Source organism: Bactrocera tryoni, unplaced genomic scaffold (assembly GCF_016617805.1).
Source record: "Bactrocera tryoni isolate S06 unplaced genomic scaffold, CSIRO_BtryS06_freeze2 scaffold_11, whole genome shotgun sequence".
Classification (NCBI taxonomy): Eukaryota; Metazoa; Arthropoda; class Insecta; order Diptera; family Tephritidae; genus Bactrocera; species Bactrocera tryoni.
Genome location: NW_024395824.1, coordinates 15525942 through 15549320, shown reverse-complemented (window position 1 = coordinate 15549320; position 23379 = coordinate 15525942). Strand labels below are relative to the sequence as shown.

The window sequence follows — 23379 nt, the reverse complement described above, 5'->3', positions numbered from 1 at the left end:
TCAGTTGCTCGGTTCAAGTTGTATACTAAACACATGCGCATCGTCGGCATCACAGTCATCGTTATCGCTGTCATCGCCGTTTGCGTTTTGCCGGTCCGGGTATGACCACACCATGTCTTCACCGAATTTATGACGATGTAGTCGATTTTTGTATACATGCAATTCACTGTTATCTGTATACGCCTCACACGGATAACATCAAACGGACAAATCGCTGAAGCTAAGCGCCAACGGATGTGATTGCTCTATGCTATGGAAAAGCATATGTTCCATGACGTAACGACCGCAGAGTACTTTGTAACAGCTCAGACATATCCAGTTTTCGGCGGTTGATGAGCACTGCTCGCAAGGTGCATTCCTGTCTATGGTTTTCGGCGCCTCCTCAGGACGCAACTGTTTTAAATGAGGACATGTCTTTAATGGAGCAACGGCGAACATTTCATTATTTTGCAAAGCCTCTAAGTTTTCGGTGAGAAATTCGGTTAGGGTTTTAACTTTTACCTTCGGCTTACTGCCGCTTGGTTCCAACGCCACCTCCGTGTCAGCGACATTTTCACAGCCAACGACGCCTTTCCAGCCGAAACGAGCACTAATTCCGGATCGAATTCATAAGCTATGGGCATAACGAGCTGTTGGAAGGCCATTACATACTCCATATCGCCCATGCCTTTCTTATTCCACGGTATATTGACCACGTCGTGGTCGGCATCTTTGCTCTTCGGAAAGAAAGTGCTATTATCATAGCGATGTATGCTTATATATAGCAGATTCGGATTCGATTCGAAGATATGCTGTGTGCCATTGCCATTGTGCAGAAGCCATGTGGTATATCAGGCTCAGCATGGTGACCGGGTGGACGGACAATGCACACGCTGCTGCTCGCTTCGCCAGTCAGCACTTTGTCGGCCACCTGAAGCACAGATCCGGCGGCCAGCCTGGCGCAATCGAAAGTTTTCGAATCGTCGTATGAAGTTGACGTGTGCACGTGTGTGCGCCAAACAACTCTCGGCAGCTGTTTCATACGTTCGGTGAGCTTGTAGTCTTTTTTATACCCTGAACAGGGTATATTAAGTTTGTCACGAAGTTTGTAACACCCAGAAGGAAGCGTCGGAGACCCTATAAAGTATATACATATATAAATGATCAGTATGTTGACCGATTAGAGTCGATTTAGCCATGTCCGTCTGTCTGTCTGTATATATTCGAACTAGTCCCAGAGTGTTCAAGATATCGTTTTGAAATTTTGTAAACGTCATTTTCTTTTCAAGACGCTGCTCATTTGTCGGAACTGCCGATATCAGACCACTATAACATATAGCTGCTATACAAACTGAACGATCGGAATCAAGTTCTTGTATAGAAAACTTTTACATTTGACAAGATATATTCACGAAATTTGGTATAGATTATTTTCTAAGGCAACAATGTAATCTTCGAAGAAATTGTTCAGATCGGTTAACTATAACATTTAGCAGCCATACAAGCTGAACGATCAGAAAAAAGTTCTTGTATGGAAAACTTTTGCATTTGACAAGATATATTCACAAAATTTGGTATAAAGTATTTTCTAAGGCAACAATGTAATCTCCGAAGAAATTGTTCAGATCGATTAACTATAGCATTTAGCTGCCAGACAAACTGAACGATCGGAATCAAGGGCTTGTATGGAAAACTTTCGCATTTGACGCGGTATCTTAACGAAATCTGACATGGATTACTCCGAAAAAAATGTTCAGATCGGATCGAAAACGTAACATGCTTACACTTTTGTTCATTCATATTTATACGCCAGTTGGCTAGCCATTCTTCGACAGACCTTAAGTGCTCGGCTAATATTCTTGATGCTATTATGTGGCATTTGTTACGGCTCACTGAAGCATTATTAGCTGTTGGAAGATCTGCCAAGATCAGATTATTAGCTGTTGAAATTTTTTTCAGTGTATGTTTGAATTTTTGTTTCATCTATGTTACCTTTTTTCAAGGGCACAATGTAAAAATTGTTTGTGCCTATTATATTGCTCATTTTGGAAACAAGCGCACTTGAGCTACGCTCACGCAAATAGATTGGATGGGGTTTGGCATTCACGACCGTGGTAGAACCCTTTGCTTCGCCGTTAGGCTCTTTGCTTAATAAAGCAGATCTGTTGCCATTAAGAATTTCTGGCTTTTTACTGTTTGGCGTGCCTGCTTGAAATTTTTTGCCTGTTTTAATAGGACTCAATTTCCTTTTTATATCAATACCGGTCTGAACTGATGGCCCTTTTTTGCTTGGTATATTCTCACCTTGCTTGATCGCTGCGATGACTCATCATCGCCGTTACATTTTTTTTTGCTAGGAGTTGCTTTTGTTGGCTCGACAAAGCTGAAGTAGTCATTTAAGGAATGCCTACGGTTTTGCGGGTGAGGCTGAGAAGCACTCATTATTGTTTGTTTTTTCTGTTTTGTTTTTATATATTTGTTTTGTGCACTATTTGTTAATGTTTATTATTAATAGTTTGTGTGCACTGTTTTTTATTTGTTTGCTTTTTTTTGCAAAAATCAGAATCACGGAGCGAATTCAAAAACACGTCCATACACCTTAAACACTTTGAAAAAGCTTTAGTGTATATTTATTTCGACTATTACAAAGTAAAGATGTGCCAAATGAACTTCATTTCTTCAAAGAAAATTGATGACCTTCATGAAATATGCATATTCGCATTATTTCGTTATCATTTCCATATTTGTACCAATAGAATTTCTATGGCATATACATATGTATATTATTTCTTTGACAAAGCAAATGCAAGCCACATACATATGTACTTATGTACATATGTACATACATTCATAATAACAAGTGTCGCACGCATCTTTCGCATGGCCGAAACTCACGCTTTGTCAAAGAGTCAATGTGTCGAAGCACTGACACGACGACAAATCGTCACAATATAGTGTTGCTGGTAGAAAATCCGAGCTGTGCCGAAAGAATCTAACAAACGATCGCCGATTGTCACCGCTTTCCTTGCTGCTCGAACAGCTTCGCCGACAAGCTAGCGTAAATATGTAAGCGTTAAACGTTTAACGCAACCTTTTCCGAACTCGCATAAGAAGTTTAACTTCAATAAAAGTCGAATTGCAATCACGTATTCAGCGTTTGAAAAACTACGCTACTCTCGTAGCATTTCATTTTACTCTTGCTTCCGCTCTCACTTTGTCGGGAGCCGCAGCATAGCCTTAGCATAACAATGTAAAGTATGTGCTCTACTCTGCTCCGAGTTTTGTTAGGTAAAAACTATAGCTGGAGCGGGAGCAAAAAATTAAATTCTGCGCTATGCTCTGGCGTAGCGGTAGCAAAAAATTGGGAGCGGTAGCACAGCAGAGCAAATGAAAATTTCCATGTGCTACAGCTCCCGAATGTGTTTGTTGTTGTTTTTTTCTTTTTTGCTATTTTTTGGCGTTTACAAGTATGGTACAAGTTGGTATATAAAAGAAAGTCGTTTATAACTCAAGAACGGCTGAACCGACTTGGCTTAAAATTTCAATACAGCTCATAAATACAAAAATTATATTTCAAATCATAAGCATTTGTTCAAAATTTATGTAAGAATCATTTGAAAATTTTAGTAATTCAAAAATAGAAAGAAATAAGTAAAAATTTTCATTTCCAAACATGCTTAGTATATGGGTTATACTGATTTTGCTTCTTAACCAGGTAGTTTTTTTTTAAGACGAGCCCGTCCGATATATTTAATATCACAACAAAAATGGCATTGGAATTTTCATCGTCAAGGTACTGCGGATACTTTGCTAGATTATTGGTCAAGGACGCAAATGCATTCATAACAAACCAAACGCGATATCTAACGTAAAGATAAAGCGGAATAATTGGAGTGTTGATAAAAAGGTTTATTATAATTTTAGATATACAGAAATCTTTTCGATTCTTTGCAATATACATTGAAGTATGTATTTGCGTACAATTTCAAACTGATTCTTCCTAAAAAATTATAAAATTACTAAATATTGGGAATGGTAGAATAGAACTGCAAATACACAGTGCAATGGATTAACACATTCGCGTAAATTGCGGGAATTCCCGTCATTCATGTTTCCTTCAATAAAACAATTGCGGGAATTCCCGCGCTATATTCCCGCAATTTCTTCCGCACATATAAAAATGCCATAAAATACCTCTGATCTGTAGGAATTTAAAGATAAAAATCAGGATTTTAGTGTATTTTCTATGGACAATTTTTACATGCCTCGGTCCAGTTCTTAATGTAAATATTTAGGGCTAAAATTTTCAGGGAATTTTTTTTTTGGGGTATTTCCAAGGAAATTTCGTGACGGGACTGAAAAAAATTAATAGTTCAAAGAAAAACAAACACTCTAATGTATATAAAAAGGGGGAAAGTATTTGTACATAGTTAAAATTAATTTCGAAAATTCATAGTAATTGAGTATTGTAATACATTTGGAATAGATGATGTTTTTGGTAATATAAAATTGGTAAATATTTTACATAATAAAAAAATTTATAATTTATTCAATTATTATCTAATTCACTTTATTAATATATTTCTTAAAATATTTGATTTTAGATTTATAAAGGCACTTGACGCAACAAGTGCCAAAATGATTTGCAAAACATTGTTTTGTTTGAATTATTCAATTAATTCAAATATTATGCCAGAAAATAGCAAAAAAGAAAAAAAAACAACAAACGCATTCGGGAGCTGTAGCACATGAAAATTTTCATTTGCTCTGATGTGCTACCGCTCCCAATTTTTTGCTACCGCTACGCCAGAGCATAGCGCAGAATTTAATTTTTTGCTCCCGCTCCAGCTATAGTTTTTTACCTAACAAAACTCGGAGCAGAGTAGAGCACATACTTTACATTGTTATGCTAAGGCTATGCTGCGGCTCCCGACAAAGTGAGAGCGGTAGCGATAACATAGCAATAATTTTAGAAATTTTGCTGCTACGGAGTAGTAAATGAGAACCCTGCACGTATTATAGCCGCCAGTAAGCCAATAAGTCTCTGCATTAATTTTCTACAGAGATCAAGAGGTTTGTTCACTTTGCTTATGCACATAAATCCGAGGAATACGAGATGATACTACATACATATTTTGCTGCGATAGTATATCCAATAATGACATTTGCGCCAATTACTTGAAAAAGATAACAACATGCAGAAAGTACTAGAAAATCTACAGAGAGTGGCGCGTCACACATCAATCTCATCTGGTTAGTAAAGAAATAAGTCTATTAACTGAAGTTTGCTCCACTACTGCGTGCTTCATCTGGAGAAGATATTCAAGTTTTCGGAAAAGTATAGATCGAGATCGCAATTGGAAAGACAGCAGTGTTACACAATTTTATAGTAGCAGATAACGTCGACGAAGTTATAATTGGAGTAGACTTTTTAGCAAATCAAGGAATCACAATTGGCATGGAGAACAGGATTCTGGCTAATACAAATGTGGCCACTAATGTTCTATTACGTAAACAAGTACAACGTTAGACGAGTGACAAAAACAGAGAGCCAGCAGAATCCACCAAAGTCAGAAGCCAAAAAGCCGCCTTGTTCTGTAGCAAAAATCAGTTACTCAATGTATACGTAAATTGCTGTACTTTTACAGTAGCTATGTTTTTTTATTATTTTTATTATTATTATTTTTTTTTTTTTGAATAATGAAATATTCAAAAGATTCTTACAAACATGAATTTTGAACAAATGAAATATAATTTTTTTATTTATGAATTGTATTGAATTTTACCATAAAGAGATCGAAAAAAAAAGATAAAGAGATAGCCTGTGTCCTTACCCTGGTTCCAAGCTACCTCCCCACCAATTTTCTGTCGAATCGGTTCAGCCGTTCTTGAGTTATAAGTGGTATAACTAACACACTTTCTTTTATATACATATGTATATAGATTATCAAACATAAGAAATATTTTAAAAGTAGCTATTTGCCCATTAACTACAAATATTGTTTTGATAATTTCATAATTCAATTATGATGTTATCAGTTTTGCATGCATATCAATTGATACCATAGCATGTAAACGTATCACTATATAATATAAACAAAATCGCTTTTTCAGTCCCTATATCCCTTTGTATAATTAAATTTTTAAAGCTACGCAACGGATTTTGTTGCGGTTTTATTTAATAGATAGAGTGATTGAAGAGGAAGGTTTATATGCATAATAACATCCATTAAATAGTGGAGAAATACTGTTATTTTTGAAGTTTCTAATGTGATGTCGTAAATAATTAAATTTTTTCCGTTTACATTGACGTTTACAACGCAGACTGAACCCTACGAAATTTATCAAAATCGTGTATCAAGTATTGTACACAATTCTATAGAAAACTCCGCGATGGTATAAGTCTATCTCTTATGGATATCTCACAATAACATTTTTTTGTCATTTATTTTTTACGACAGAAAATGGCTACTTTTCGAAGCGATTTTAACCAATACAGTATTAATCATTATCCAATTAAATACTTTAAGTACATTGTTGATTTAATATTGATTTATATGGTTATTTACAACATATGTTTTAAATTAAGAAGATATAACAGAGACTGCGGAACGTGGCGTTTGCGGCGGTACCAGCGTGTCTATAAACAGCGCGTATGTGGCCGCGGTTCTCTCTATAGGACTTTGAATTTAGCAGCGATCGGACGCGTTTATTATCGGATCTTTTTAGCGAGGAAAATAACAACATTTAATAAAAACGTGCTTTTCTTCGCGACAACGTATCAGTAATTATAAGTAAGTTTCTAATGTGATGTGATCTACATATACTAAAGCGTGGACGGGTCCTATAGTAAAAATATAAGCCAAAAGGCCAACATACGTCTGTAATAGCAAAGTATATTTCTAAGCATGATTTTCATTGCTCTGTTCATTGATCACTGTTAAAATTTCTCCTTCCGAGCTGATAGTAGTGAAATCCAGGAATAAAGGGATGTCCAACTTATTCAAAATTAGCGTTTTTATAACATTTTCCATTATGGCCAGATTGAACAAAATAATAATTTGTGGGCATTTAAATTGAAACACCCAACATTTAGTACATATAAAAATTACTATACAGTGGTTATTTATTATATGGAGAAACTATTTAAATTTTTTTAAAGTATATTAGAACAACTGACTTTTGACCTTTCAATACCCAATAAAAGGATTTAAGCTTGTTAGCTCTCAATCATTAAATGTTTTAAATCATTTTCCATTGAAAATAATACTATGATGCTTCAAATTACAAAACGTTTCATCAAATACCTTTAAATTTCACAAATTTATTTAATTTTCATCGTTTTACATTTTTTATAAGTGGTCTTGAACGATGCAACAAATCCCTCCGTTTACATATTTTTGGTAAGATTTCAATCTGGCCATCGCTCGTTTGCAATTGATAAAGGTCAAAACCTACTGAACTCGATTAGCTGTCAAAGTTCAGTAGGTTTTGACGTATAGCAATTGCAGAATTGGACATGTCTTTATATCTTACCGAACCATCTCTATAATTCACGTTCTCTGAAACTCGTTTCTACGGAAAAAATCCAATTTGCGCAAATATGCACGATACACACAGTAGAAGCGGTGGTGAATTTTCATTTACTCGTACACTCGTGGCCATACAAAGCTCTTCAATTTTGTTTTTAGTAAGCATAAGGAAACTAAATTAGGTTATCTAATTATATTATAGTTTTCAGTTTATTATGTTTAATGAGTGAAACACAAACCAGCTTTTCTGTGCTTATACAATAGCGGCCGATTTTATTGTTTTTAAAGTAATAACACAACTAAACTTCGTCATTAACTTACAGCTTTATTCACTTGCACTCAAAAAAACCCAACCCTTACTATTGTAAGGTTCACTGTATGCTGATATGAAGTCAAAAGCTCAAATGTTCACAATATCCTCACAAATTTGTTATGTGTTAAAGCAGACCTCACAATACAAAATCGGTTGTATTTGTTTTGTTAATTTCAATATTTTTAAAGAAATTTGCAATCATTTTATTGAAATAGAATGGAGGAACTACTCCTAGTTTGTGCTGGTGTAAAAGAGGGTAAAGTGCAAACTAAAAACTATGTACTTTTAAATACATAGCATAAATTTTCTTTTGTAGGTTTTATAAGAAATTCGGAATCAACAGTCCACTTGAAGCTATCGATTGCAAATACATATATTGGTATTGTTTCACCACTGACCACAGACGTCACCACTTTTATCTCTCTATTTATGAATCGGGATTTTAAAGCCTTAATATAATTCCTACCATTTGTATTTTAACTAATGTTTTTATGTATAGATATTCGCTTTTTTATCATGTGTGTGACTATCGACTTCTGTTCACCGCTGTCAACGCGCGATATCCCGGGTCTTGCCATGACTCTGGTATATGGACCACATCCCCAACACGGTTGCGTTTCATATGTACATATAACACATAAAGCGATTCGTGGTTTTTAGATGACCAAGCATACCTACTAGAACCATGGCTCTTAACGCCTGTCTCAGAACCCTCAAATGCAAGGAAAGTGCGTTACAACAAGTTGCACACTAAAGATCGCAATACCATTGATTGAGCCTTATAACCCTGACAGACCAGCAAAATTAATACGCATTAAGGAACTCTAATGCGCATTGAAATTGTATGGTGACAGACGTCAGACTTGTGCATTTAGACAGCTGATTGTGAAATTTGTTTATTTATTTAAAAAAACAAGTGAAATAAAAATTGAATAAATTTGTAAGTGGTAGATACATATGTATGTATCTCTATTTTTGCCTTGGTAATCACTATGCACGTATAAATTGTTTAAATAGTTGTCACGCAAATTTGAAATAAAAATACCGGGTAGCTGGAGTAGTATGATATACAATATCTATATAATCTATCTATATAAATAAAAATGAATTGTTGTTCGTTAGTCTGATTAAAACTCGAGAACGGCTGGGCCGATTGCGCTGACTTTGGTTTTAAAATGTTTGTCGTAGTCCAGGGTAGGTCTAAACGGTGAGCAAATAAGGAAAAATTACGAGTAAGATAGAGTAAAACGACAATTCCATTTTCCCATATAAAAGTTGACCACTTACTTGCTGTCAAACATTTGACGGTATTTGTACTCTCAGTTCCACTCGAATTGAAGAACGCATTAAAACAAGACTTTTGAATCGACAACATAATATCAACTTTGCTCATAACATCGTGTATTTAAATTTCAATTTCAAATTTCAAAATATATAAATATAATTAATGTGTTGACATGTTTGATGGTGCCAACCTTACAGTGTTACCAACTCTCAAAAATACTTTTATTATAATAACGGGGCATCTCTGCCTGTGCAGACTCCACATTGCTCATTGCTTACTAGATATAGAATACTACATAGTTTGCCATATATGGTAAGCTAGAAGCTGTCTCTTCAGCAGTTTAACAGCGCAGTTTTCATTTATATGAAAATTTCGAAGAGGCAACATATTCCATTTCCACATATGCCGACGGCATTTTAATTTCGGTAATATGAAAATTAGAAGAGCGAGTTAAGACGGTTGTGTTATATTATAAAAATAAAGTACATTTTCAAAGTAACATTTAATATTTAGTTTAATATTGTTAATTTATAGAAATATTATGGAAATTGGGTTGTGAAGTCTTAAACTCAATAAACTTATACAAGCATAAATCAAAATATCATTTCTCATTTTAAATTTATTATTTTAATTGGTATGTATATACAAGTTATGCCACAATAATTATACAGTAGTCCAAAAATATAAATTCTTATTTTTCCCAGAAATACATTTGTAAAAAAAGGATCTTTATCCTTTGTTGTTATCTTATTTTTTCCAAAAATACATTTGTAAACAAAAGGATATTTATCCTTTTTTTATGTTCCACACAAAAGATTTAAGGAGTTGAAGAGCTCAAAACGTGCCCTACATCAGCTACCTACCCGACGGCATTTCGCAAATGATAAAATAAATTTTTCACGAGCTCAAAGCATACGCAGCATATTTTGCGCAAATGATTTTATCATGATAGCAAATGCCCACATACAGATTTGGCAATGGCAATAACAGTTAGTATTCTATAAATTCTATCCTGTCGAGATGCCCTGTAATAAGTGTATCCGAACGTTCCATTGTTTTGTCATCTCATGTAAAAAGCACGTGTATCCGAACGTTACATTGTTTTGTCCATAAATTTAGAGACTTTTTGCTGCGTTCCTACTTTAACATCCCTGGTTTTGTCATCTCATGTTAAAGAAAAGAAACATTTAATTGGAGAAATATTGAAATACTGCTAAAAGTGATTTTCTTCTCGCTGCTTACAATGCCGAGGAAAAGAAAACGACCTGATATAGGTCGTCGAAGTCGTGTAAATGTGCAACGGGCTACTTTACGCTCCAACCGCACTAATGACCAGCGAGATGCTGATAATGATAACAGTCGTACAAATATGGGAGAATTACGTTCAAGAGTAAATAACTATCAAGTGGATAGGGGGAGAATGGAACGAGTTCGTGCACATCGATCACAATAGCAGCGAGCACGGGATAACGAATTTAATCGATTCCGCAGACGCAATGCTCCTGTAAACCTCGAACGAGGAGCATTTTCCTACGATCCGGAATTTGATTATAGTGCCGACAAATCTTTGACGATTGGAGAAATGTCAATCATTTTTCAACATTGTAAAGCATTAAAGTACAGTAGTAAACCTGCAGGATTATGTTGTGCTGGTGGCAATATACAATTGCCTCAATTGGTTCCACCACCTGAACCGTTACACTCATTAGTTAATGGGATGGAAAGTGAGTCTAATTTCTTCTTGGCTAACATCCAAAAATATAACAAGTAAGGCGAGGCCACGCCCACTTTCAATTTTTAAAAAAGGCCTGGATGCAACTTCCTTCTGCCATTTTTTCCGTAAAATTTAGTGTTTCTGACGTTTTTTGTTAGTCGGTTAACGCACTTTTAGTGATTTTCAACATAACCTATGTATGGGAGGTGGGCGTGGTTATTATCCGATTTCTTCCATTTTTGAACTGTATATGGAACTGCCTGAAGGAAACGACTTTATAGAGTTTGGTTGACATAGCTATAGTAGTTTCTGAGATATGTACAAAAAACTTAGTAAGGGGCGGGGCCACGCCCACTTTTCCAAAAAAATTACGTCCAGATATGCCCCTCCCTAATGCGACCCTTTGTGCCAAATTTCACTTTAATATCTTTATTTATGGCTTAGTTATGACACTTTATAGGTTTTCGGTTTCCGCCATTTTGTGGGCGTGGCAGTGGGCCGATTTTGCCCATCTTCGAACTTAACCTTCTTATGGAGCCAAAAAATACGTGTACCAAGTTTTATCATGATATCTCAATTATATTCCATTTCCACATATGCCGACGGCATTTTAATTTCGGTAATATGAAAATTAGAAGAGCGAGTTAAGACGGTTGTGTTATATTATAAAAATAAAGTACATTTTCAAAATAACATTTAATATTTAGTTTTGTTAATTTATAGAAATATTATGCAAATTGGGTAGGGAAGTCTTAAATTTAATAAACTTATACAAGCATAAATCAAAATATCATTTCTCATTTTAAATTTATTATTTTAATTTCAAAATATAAATATAATTAATGTGTTGACATGTTTGATGGTGCCAACCTTACAGTGTTACCAACTCTCAAAAATACTTTTATTATAATAACGGGGCATCTCTGCCTGTGCAGACTCCACATTGCTTTATTAGATATAGAATACTACATAGTTTGCCATATATCGTAAGCTAGAAGCTGTCTCTTCAGCAGTTTAACAGCGCAGTTTTCATTTATATGAAAATTTCGAAGAGGCAACATATTCCATTTCCACATATGCCGACGGCATTTTAATTTCGGTAATATGAAAATTAGAAGAGCGAGTTAAGACGGTTGTGTTATATTATAAAAATAAAGTACATTTTCAAAATAACATTTAATATTTAGTTTTGTTAATTTATAGAAATATTATGCAAATTGGGTAGGGAAGTCTTAAATTTAATAAACTTATACAAGCATAAATCAAAATATCATTTCTCATTTTAAATTTATTATTTTAATTGGTATATAAAAGTTATGCCACAATTATTATATAGTAGTCCAAAAATATAAATTCTTATTTTTCCCAGAAATACATTTGTAATAAAAGGATCTTTATCCTTTGTTATCATCTTATTTTTTCCAAAAATACATTTGTTAACAAAAGGATATTTATCCTTTTTTTATGTTCCACACAAAAGATTTAAGGAGTTCAAGAGCTCAAAACGTGCCCTACATCAGATACCTACCCGACGGCATTTCGCAAATGATAAAATAAATTTTTCAAGAGCTCAAAGCATACGCTACATCATCTCGATCCTACCTACTCTACGCTTTTGCGCAAATGATTATATCATGATAGCAAATGCCCACATACAGATTTGGCAATGGCAATAACAGTTAGTATTCTATAAATTCTATCCTGTCGAGATGCCCTGTAATAAGTGTATCCGAACCTTCCATTGTTTTGTCCATACATTTAGAGACTTTTTGCTGCGCTCCTACTTTAACATCCTTGGTTTTGTCATCTCATGTTAAAAAAAAAGAAACATTTAATTGGAGAAATATTGAAATACTGCTAAAAGTGATTTTCTTCTCGCTGCTTACAATGCCGAGGAAAATAAAACGACCTGACATAGGTCGTCGAAGTCGTGTAAATATGCAACGAGCTACTTTACGCTCCAACCGCACTAATGACCAGCGAGATGCTGATAATGATAACAGTCGTACAAGTATGGGACAATTACGTTCAAGAGTAAATAACTATCAAGTGGATAGGGGAGAATGGAACGAGTTCGTGCACATCGATCACAACAGCAGCGAGCACGGGATAACGAATTTAATCGATTCCGCAGACGCAATGCTCCTGTAAACCTCGAACGAGGAGCATTTTCCTACGATCCGGAATTTGATTATAGTGCCGACAACTCTGTGACGATTAGAGAAATGTCAATCATTTGTCAACATTGTAAAGCATTAAAGTACAGTAGTGAACTTGCAGGATTATGTTGTGCTGGTGGCAATGTACAATTGCCTCAATTGGTTCCACCACCTGAACCGTTACACTCATTAGTTAATGGGATGGAAAGTGAGTCTAAACATTTCTTGGCTAACATCCAAAAATATAATAATTGCTTCCAAATGACATCGTTTGGTGCAACGCATATAGTACAAGACGGGTTCATGCCTACTTTCAAGGTAGTATACCATAATTGTTTTAGTGAAATTCTAATTTGTATTTGTATCACAATTAATTTAACCAGTTCTTAAACAATTACAGATACAAGGACAAATTCATCACCTACTGGGGGCAATGCTGCCAGTGCCAGATGCAGATCATAAATTTTTGCAAATTTATTTTATGGGCAATCAAGATGTGGAAGTTGATACACGTTGTGGTCATAATCAACCGTCAATCAACCGTCAATCAACCGTCAAGCGAATCATTGTCCAACAACTGCAAACATTTCTTCACGAGAATAATGAATTAGTGAAGATGTTCAAAATGGCACTGGATCGGATGCCATCAGACAGCCATAATATTGTAATAAGAGCCGACAAGACACCTGCTGGAGAGCATGCAAGGAGGTTTAATTCACCGACAATAGATGAAGTGGCTATTGTCGTTGTTGGAGAGAATTTGCAATCAAGAGATATTATACTTCATCGCCGAAACAATGCATTGAAACGTGTATATGAAACGCATAGAGCTTATGATGCTTTACAATACTCATTAATTTTCTGGCAGGGAGAAGATGGGTACCATTTTAATATCAAAATGGTTAATCCAACAAGAGGTAATTAGATTATACAAAATAAAATATTTTATATGTTCAATATATTAATGTATTTTTTTATCATATGTACTTCCAGGTGCTGATACACACAAAAAAGTCAGTGCCATGAATTATTATGCATACAGACTCATGATCCGTGAAGGTGAAGTAAATCACATTTTGATGTGTCAACGGCTCTTTCATCAGTATGCAGTGGACTTCTTCTTCTTAATTGGCGTAGACACCGCTTACGCGATTATAGCCGACTAAACAACAGCGCGCCAGTCGTTTCTTCTTTTCGCTGCGTGGCGCCAATTGGATATTCCAAGCGAAGCCAGGTCCTTCTCCACTTGGTCCTTCCAACGGAGTGGAGGTCTTCCTCTTCCTCTGCTTCCCCCGGCGGGTACTGCGTCGAATACTTTCAGAGCTGGAGTGTTTTCATCCATCCGGACAACATGACCTAGCCAGCGTAGCCGCTGTCTTTTAATTCGCTGAACTATGTCAATGTCGTCATATATCTCGTACAGCTCATCGTTCCATCGGCTGCGATATTCGCCGTGGCCAATGCGCAAAGGACCATAAATCTTTCGCAGAATTTTTCTCTCGAAAACTCGTAACGTCGACTCATCGGTTGCTGTCATCGCCCAAGCCTCTGCACCATACAGCAGAACGGGAATTATGAGCCACCTATAGAATTTAGCTGTTGTTCGTCGAGAGAGGGCTTTACTTTTCAATTGCCTACTCAGTCCGAAGTAGCACCTGTTGGCAAGAGCAATCCTGCGTTGGATTTCCAGGCTGACATTATTAGTGGTGTTAATGTAACTGGTTCCTAAATAGACGAAATTATCTACAACTTCAAAGTTATGACTGTCAACAGTGACGTGAGAGCCAAGTCGCGAGTGCGACGACTGTTTGTTTGATGACAGGAGATATTTCGTTTTGCCCTCGTTCACTACCAGACCCATTTTCTGTGCTTCCTTGTCCAGCCTAGAGAAAGCAGAACTAACGGCGCGGGTGTTGAGGCCGATGATATCAATATCGTCGGCATACGCCAGCAGCTGTACACTTTTATAGAAGATGGTACCTTCTCTGTTTAGTTCCGCAGCTCGAACTATTTTCTCCAGAAGCAGGTTGAAGAAGTCGCACGATAGGGAGTCGTCTTGTCTGAAACCTCGTTTGGTATCGAACGGCTCGGAGAGGTCCTTCCCGATCCTGACGGAGCTTTTCGTGTTGCTCAACGTCAGTTTACACAGCCGTATTAGTTTTACGGGGATACCAAATTCAGACATCGCGGCATAAAGGCAGCTCCTTTTCGTGCTGTCGAAAGCAGCTTTGAAATCGACGAAGAGCTGGTGTGTGTCGATTCTCCTTTCACGGGTCTTTTCCAAGATTTGGCGCATGGTGAATATCTGGTCGGTTGTTGATTTTCCAGGTCTAAAGCCACACTCATAAGGTCCAATCAGTTTGTTGACGGTGGGCTTTAATTTTTCACACAATACGCTCGATAGAACCTTATATGCGATGTTGAGGAGGCTAATCCCACGGTAGTTGGCGCAGATTGTGGGGTCTCCTTTTTTATGGATTGGGCATAGCACACTTAAATTCCAATCGTTGGGCATGCTCTCGTCCGACCATATTTTACAAAGAAGCTGATGCATGCTCCCTATTAGTTCTTCGCCGCCGTGTTTGAGTAGCTCGGCCGGTAGTCCGTCGGCCCCTGCCGCTTTGTTGTTCTTGAGGCGGGCAATTGCTATTCGAACTTCTTCATGGTCGGGTAATGGAACGTCTGCTCCATCGTCATCGATTGGGGAATCGGGTTCTCCTTCTCCTGGTGTTGTGCGTTCACTGCCATTCAGCAGGCTGGAGGAGTGTTCCCTCCATAATTTAACTATGCTCTGGGCATCAGTGACTAGATCACCTTTGGGGGTTCTACAAGAGTATGCTCCGGTCTTGAAGCCTTCTGTGAGCCGCCGCATTTTATCGTAGAATTTTCGAGCATTACCCTTGTCGGCTAGCTTATCAAGCTTTTCCTACTCACGCATTTCGGCCTCTTTCTTCTTCTGTCTGCAAATGCGTCTCGCTTCCCTCTTCAACTCTCGGTATCTATCCCACCCCGCACGTGTAGTGGTCGATCGTAACGTTGCGAGGTAGGCAGCCTGTGTCTCTCCGCTGCGACACGGCACTCCTCGTCGTACCAGCTGTTCTTTTGCACTTTCCGAAAACCAATGGTTTCGGTTGCAGCTGTACGTAAGGAATTTGAAATGCCGTCCCACAGTTCCTTTATACCGAGTTGTTGACTAGTGCTCTCAGAGAGCAGGAGTGCAAGCCGAGTAGAAAATCGTTCGGCTGTCTGTTGTGATTGCAGCTTCTCGACGTCGAACCTTCCTTGTGTTTGTTGGCGTGCGTTTTTTGCTGCACAGAGGCGAGAGCGAATCTTAGCTGCAACAAGATAATGGTCCGAGTCGATGTTGGGACCTCGGAGCGCACGCACATCTAAAACACTGGAGACGTGTCTTCCATCTATCACAACATGATCGATCTGGTTGGTAGTTTTTCGATCCGGAGACAGCCAGGTAGCTTGATGAATCTTTTTATGCTGGAATCTAGTACTACAGATAACCATATTTCGGGCCCCGGCGAAGTCAATCAGCCTCAGCCCATTAGGGGATGTTTCGTCGTGGAGGCTGAATTTACCGACCGTAGTGCCAAATATACCTTCTTTGCCCATCCTGGCGTTAAAGTCGCTAAGCACGATTTTGACATCGTGGCGGGGGCAGGCTTCATAAGTGCGCTCCAAGCACTCATAGAAGGCATCTTTGGTCACATCGTCCTTCTCTTCCGTCGGGGCGCAGATCAGCGATATGTTGAAGAACCTCGCTTTGATGCGGATTGTGGCTAGACGTTCATTCACCGGAGTGAATGATAGTACTCGGCGACGGAGTCTCTCTCCCACCACGAATCCAACACCAAACTTGCGCTCCTTTATATGGCCACTGTAGTAAATGTCACAAGGACCTACTCGTCTCTGTCCTTGTCCCGTCCATCGCATTTCTTGGACGCGGTGATGTCAGCCTTTATTTTTGCGAGGACATCAACCAGCTGGGCAGCGGCACCTTCCCAATTAAGGGACCGGACATTCCAGGTGCATGCCCCCAAATCGGAGTCCTTATTCCGTTTGCCATGGTCGTCATCAAAAGGGGGGTCTCTCATCCGAGGCTGTTTCAACTTTTTCATTGGTATTGTTTTTTACGTGGCGGGTCCCAAGCCCAGCGCACAACCCTATGTAGGGAATGTTTCGCCTTCTCACATTAGCTCGCCTTCGAACGGATGTTCTTAGGCTACCCAGAGGATACTTGGTCAAAGACCGGAAGTAGTGAGATGCTTGAGCCATGTGTAAAAGAATCGTTTCTGGCCACTCCCAAGTGAATGGCGATCAGAGAACTTTCCTCACTTGCGTGAACTTCTACACATGACTCCATCATGATATACATCCGTCTTAACCAACAGCAGCTTCGATCTGAAGAGTACATTCATCTTCGCGATGCAATCAATGCTGACGGCAATGTAAATAATGTAGGATGAATGACAATTTTACCGGCCACTTACATCGGAAGCCCGCGCCACATGCACGAGTACGCTCAAGATGCGATGTCTTATGTTCGAAAGTATGGCCGTCCAGACCTATTTATTACATTCACCTGTAACCCACAATGGATTGAAATAAAAAAAGAACTGCTACACAACCAAACACCACTTGATAGGCAGGACATCACAGCCAGAGTTTACAAGCAAAAATTAAAATCTTTAATGAATTTCATTACAAAGCATCGTGTGTATGGCCAAATACGTTGTTGGATGTACTCTGTTGAGTGGCAAAAACGTGGTTTGCCACATGCTCATATATTAGTCTGGTTGGTTGACAAAATAAGGCCAGAAGAAATTGATTCCATTATTTCAGCCGAAATTCCTGATGAAACGGTTGACCCAAAATTGCATACGATAGTAACTAAGCACATGATACATGGACCTTGCGGAGTTTTCAACAACAGCTCACCCTGTATGATCGACGGCAAGTGCTACAAACGGTACCCGAGAAACTTGCTTGCTGAAACCATCTCGGGAATCGATGGTTACCCATTGTATCGTCGGCGATCAGTTGAGAACTTTGGACGATCTGTAGATGTCAAGAGAAAAGGACAAGATTTTCATGTAGACAATCGTTGGATTGTGTCGTTCTCGCCCATATTGTCCAAAACTTTTGAAGCTCACATCAACGTGGAATTTTGTAACTCTGTGAAATTCATAAAGTACATATGTAAATATGTTAACAAAGATAGCGACATGGCCATGTTCGCAGTAACAAACACAAAAGATGAAGTGTCTCACTATCAGATGGGTCGCCATGTAAGCAGCAATGAGGCTATTGGCGCATATTTTCGTTTGCAATTCATGAAAGACATCCGACTGTATTGCATTTGGCAGTTCATTTAGAAAATAAACAACGAGTGTATTTCAACCCAAACAACGCTGTGGATAGAGCGGCACGCCCACCTGTGACCACATTGACAGGTTTCTTCTCAGTTTGTGCAACTGATCAATTCGCTCGCAGTTTGCTGTATGCTGATATGCCGCGCTACTACACTTGGAACGCATCATCAAAGTCTTTTCAGCGTCGTTAACAAGGAACACCACTTGAAGGATATGAAAATGTATTTGCCACAGATGCTATAGGCCGTATATATACAGTACATCCTAATAACGATGAATGTTATTATCTTAGATTGTTATTGGTGAATGTTCCTGGTCCGACATCTTTTCAACAATTGCGAACAGTTGATGGACATCTGTGTGCGACTTACCGTGAGGCGTGTCAATTATTACGGTTGCTTGGAAACGATCCGCATTGGGATGATACGCTCAAGGATTCCGTGATATCTTCATCGCCGCATCAAATTCGCACACTGTTTGCGGTTATAATATCGACATGTTTCCCCTCAAATCCGAATGATTTGTGGATGAAATATAGGGATGACATATCTGAGGATGTGTTGCATCGCGTGCGTTGTGAAACTTTGAATCCTACATTGGAAATTACGGCAGAGATTTACAATGACATATTGATCATAATAGAAGATATGTGTTTGGCAAATAAAGTATTGTCGTGTTTGGGCCTGACAGCACCCAATCGTGCTATGCAAGATGCATTAAACCATGAGTTGCAAAGAGAACTCCAGTGCGATACTCAAGCTATGACCGAAGCAGTTCGCACAACTGTTCCGCAATTGAACGAAGAACAAAGGATTGCGTACGATTGTTTAACACAAGCTGTAAACAGTGGGTTTGGGGGGATTTACTTTATTGATTCTGCTGGGGGTACTGGGAAAACGTTCCTAATTTCATTGCTATTAGCAAAGATCCGATCGCAAAATGAGGTAGCCCTAGCGTTGGCTTCATCTGGAATAGCAGCAACTTTATTAGAAGGCGGACGAACTGCACATTCAGCCTTAAAATTACCATTAAACATGCATATCAACGAAACGCCAGTTTGCAACATTGCCAAAAATAGCGCTATGACGAAGACTCTCCAAGTAAGCAAATTGATAATTTGGGACGAATGCACAATGGCCCACAAGAGGTCGCTGGAGGCACTAGATAGGACGTTAAAAGATTTACGTGATAACCAAAACATTTTTGATGGAGCTATGATACTGTTGTCAGGTGATTTTCGTCAGACTCTTTCAGTAATTCCTCGATCGACTGTTGCTGACGAAATAAACGCATGTCTTAAATCATCAAATTTGTGGCGGCATGTAAAGACACTACAATTAACTACTAACATGCGAGTGTTTTTCGCAACAAGATCAAACTGCGACTGTGTTTTCGAAGCAGTTGCTGGATATTGGCAACAATGGTAAGGTCGCAGTTGACAGCTCGACCGGATTAATGACTTTTCCCACAGATTTCTGTCACTTCACAGCATCGAAAAAGGGCTTATTCAGCGTGTTTTCCGGACATTAAACAACAATATAATAACCACGATTGGCTAAGTGAACGAGTAATATTGGCAGCAAAAAACAAAGATGTCGATGATCTCAATGCTACCATTCAGAATTTCCTTCCAGGAGACTTGTTTACGTACAAATCAGTTGACACGGCCACAAACCAGGATGACGTAGTCAACTATCCTACAGAATTTTTAAATTCATTGAACTTGCCTGGACTACCACCACATAATTTGAAATTAAAAGTAGGGTCAGTTGTCATCATGCTGCGTAATATTAATCAACCTTGTGAAGAAACTCATGAATAACATCATCGAAGCTAAAATAATCAAAGGAAAATACAAAGGAGAGAATGTCTTAATCCCGCGAATGCCTATGATTCCAACGGATTTGCCATTTGATTTTAAGAGGTTGCAATTTCCCGTGCGTCTGGCGTTTGCGATGACCATAAATAAATCGCAAGGCAATCGTTGCAAGTTTGCGGAATAAACTTAGAGTTTCCCTGTTTCGCACATGGACAATTATACGTTGCGTGTTCGCGTGTCGGAAAACCAACATCCTTATTTATTTACGCACCGCAAAAAAAACTAAAAATATTGTCTACCAGAAAGCACTATATTAATTAACTGTATATTATCATAACTGTGTTGCATTTAATTTAAGCAAAGATTTGTTTATCAGGTTCACAGTCCAGAAACGAGCATATCCAAGAAAATTTTAAATTTTTGTATATGAAGTGTATAAATATAAATAAATGACTTAATATGTATATTATATGTGCATTTGGATCCTTAATGTCAACGTGTATTAGTAACTCTTTATTTCCATCTACTTGGGAACCACTTGGCTCGCCAGGACATGATAATATGGTGGAAGTACTAGGCGACAAAGCTGATTCGATCAGAGCATTATCAATGTTGAGCTGCTGGCTGTCTTCAATAACATCATTATCTACCAGAACAATCTTGATGTTGGGCTTTTGGCTGTCTTCAATAAATTGAATGTCCTGTATGTCTTCGGCCGATAAATTTAATTCACAGAGTGTCTCCTCAGATGATGAAGATGGCATTGTAGTGGTTTAGATAGAAACTTTTGCTTTAATATATTTTTTTGTACTTTTGCCCTGTTCCTGCGTATTATTTGTTCTATATTCTTACCAGGAATAATGGGATGCCCAACTCCTCTCTCGCTGGAAGTGAGACAACAATTGCTAAACGTCAAAACCACCTAAACTTTAACAGTTGACTGGATTGGGGAGGTTTTGACGTTTAGCAATTGGAAACGAGCGATGGCCAGATTGAAATCTTACCAAAAAAATATATAAACGGAGGGATTTGTTGCATCGTTCAAGACCTCTTATCAAAAATGCAAAACAATGAAAATTAAATAAATTTGTGAAATTTAAATGTATTTGATGAAATGTTTTGTAATTTGAAACATCACAGTATTATTTTCAATTGAAAATTATTAAAAACTTTTAATGATTGAGAGCTAAAAACCTTAAATCCTATTATTGGGTATTGAAAGGACAAAAGTCAGTTGTTATAATATTCTTTAAAAAGATTTAAATAGTTTCTCCATATAATAAATAACCACTGTTTAGTAATTTATATTCGTACTAAATGTTGGGTATTGGGTTAATAAATGCCCAAAAATTGTTATTTTGTTCGATCTGGCCATAATGGAAAATGTTATAAGAAACGCTTATTTTGAGGCGCTCTCACACTGGAATAAGTTGGGCATCCCATTATTCCTGATTCTTACCACACTTGGTACAAAATCTGAAGGTAACAGCGATTATGTTGTAGCATTCGTCGCATCTTAATAATAATTTAATACAATCTGGACAGTTATTATTTTTTTTTCTGCCGTTCCATCCACTTTTTACAAAACGGACAATGCATTTTAAGGAGTTGAGAGATATATAGCTTCACTATAACTATATTATAGTTGTTTGAATTCTTTATTTTCTCGATGACAGATGTAGTTCTTCTTCTTTTTCTAACCATGGCCATCGTCAAAAAAAAAACGACAGATGTAGTTTGATAGTTATAGTGTAAATATTTGTCAGTATTCACTCAAAAAAAACTTGTCTATGGTAAAATGTCACTTAAAATGTTAACGTCTCTTTGCTGTGCATCTATACTATAATTCTTTAATATTCCTAAAAATCTAAAAGCAGCAAATTTCAATAAAATTAAAAAAGTATTGCGTCGTGTGCTTGTGACTTACTAAATATGCCTCCAATAATTAGGCGGTGCGAAGTTCGCCGGGTCAGCTAGTATGTATATATAAATGAATTGCTGTTCGCAAGTTTCGCTAAAACTCGAGAACGGCTGAACGGATTTATCTTATATTGGTTTTGAAATGTTCGTGGAGGTCTAGGGAAGGTTTAAAATGTGAGAAAAGTTCGAATAATTGCCGATAAAACCCTAAAAACAGTTCATTTCTTTTTCTCATGAAAAAAGTTTTCTAAAGAAAATGTAGAGTCAATTTGAACTTTATTACAATTATTCACTGTTGTGAAGGCTGATGTGCACTTTTTTAACAAGCAGAGTCATACATATGTTTTATCTGGTAGGCAACGATAAAATAATCCGGTTCCGTCCAAATTTAATATTGTTCCTGTCAATGCACACTTCCTTTGACGTTGTTTTAAAAACCACTCATAAAGACGAATTTCAATTTTCGGGTATTCGGCACTATGCATAGTTTTATTTGATGCTTCCTGATAAGTGTTGGAAACAGCATTTAATACAGATGATCAATTTGACTTGATATAGCTGATGGCAGATATGCTCACATTGAAATCTAGCACTAGACCCTTCCCTTGAACTCCTTTGTCCAACTTTTCCAATATCTTTACTTTGGTTTCTAAAGATAAAGTGGTTAATGGTACGTTTATTTCACATTTTTAGTAAGTTATTTTTGGTTTTCGGTAGAGTCTAGCAAAATATGTCCACGCGTATCAAATTTCACAAACGAATGACAAAAACACCAAAAATATGGCAAAACCAAAACTAAAAAGAAATTAAATATATAACTTGGGGATTCTCCTTTCTATTCTTTTACCTTTGTTCAGTAAAATAAAAACCAAGAATGGGAATTCCCTTGTGTTAAAAATTAAAAAAACAGCTCTCAGAAATTAGAACCTCAAGTTCTAATTTCAGAGCGTTCAATGCAACAAAAAATGGGAATTCCCTTGTGTTTAAAAGTAAAAAAAAAAAAACAAACTTGAAGTTCTAATTTCAGAGCGTCCAATGCATTAAAAACTCTGGTTCTGATTTCTGGATGTTCTAATTTCTGATTGTTCTAATTTGTGAGCGTCTACTGTAATAGGTAAATATTGTACATAAGGCGTTAAATACCTAGGTGAATCTACTGGATTATGTTGTGCTGGAGGAAAATTAAAATTCCCACAATTTTTCTCACCTCCAGATCGTTTACGCTCTTTAGTTTCTGGGTGAATATTCAGAAATATAATAGGTCCAGATGACAT

General features: G+C 37.4%; 1 pseudogene; it reads right to left on the bottom strand.

Moving 5' to 3' along the window:
• On the bottom strand, window positions 1–23379 carry LOC120779805 (annotated as a pseudogene).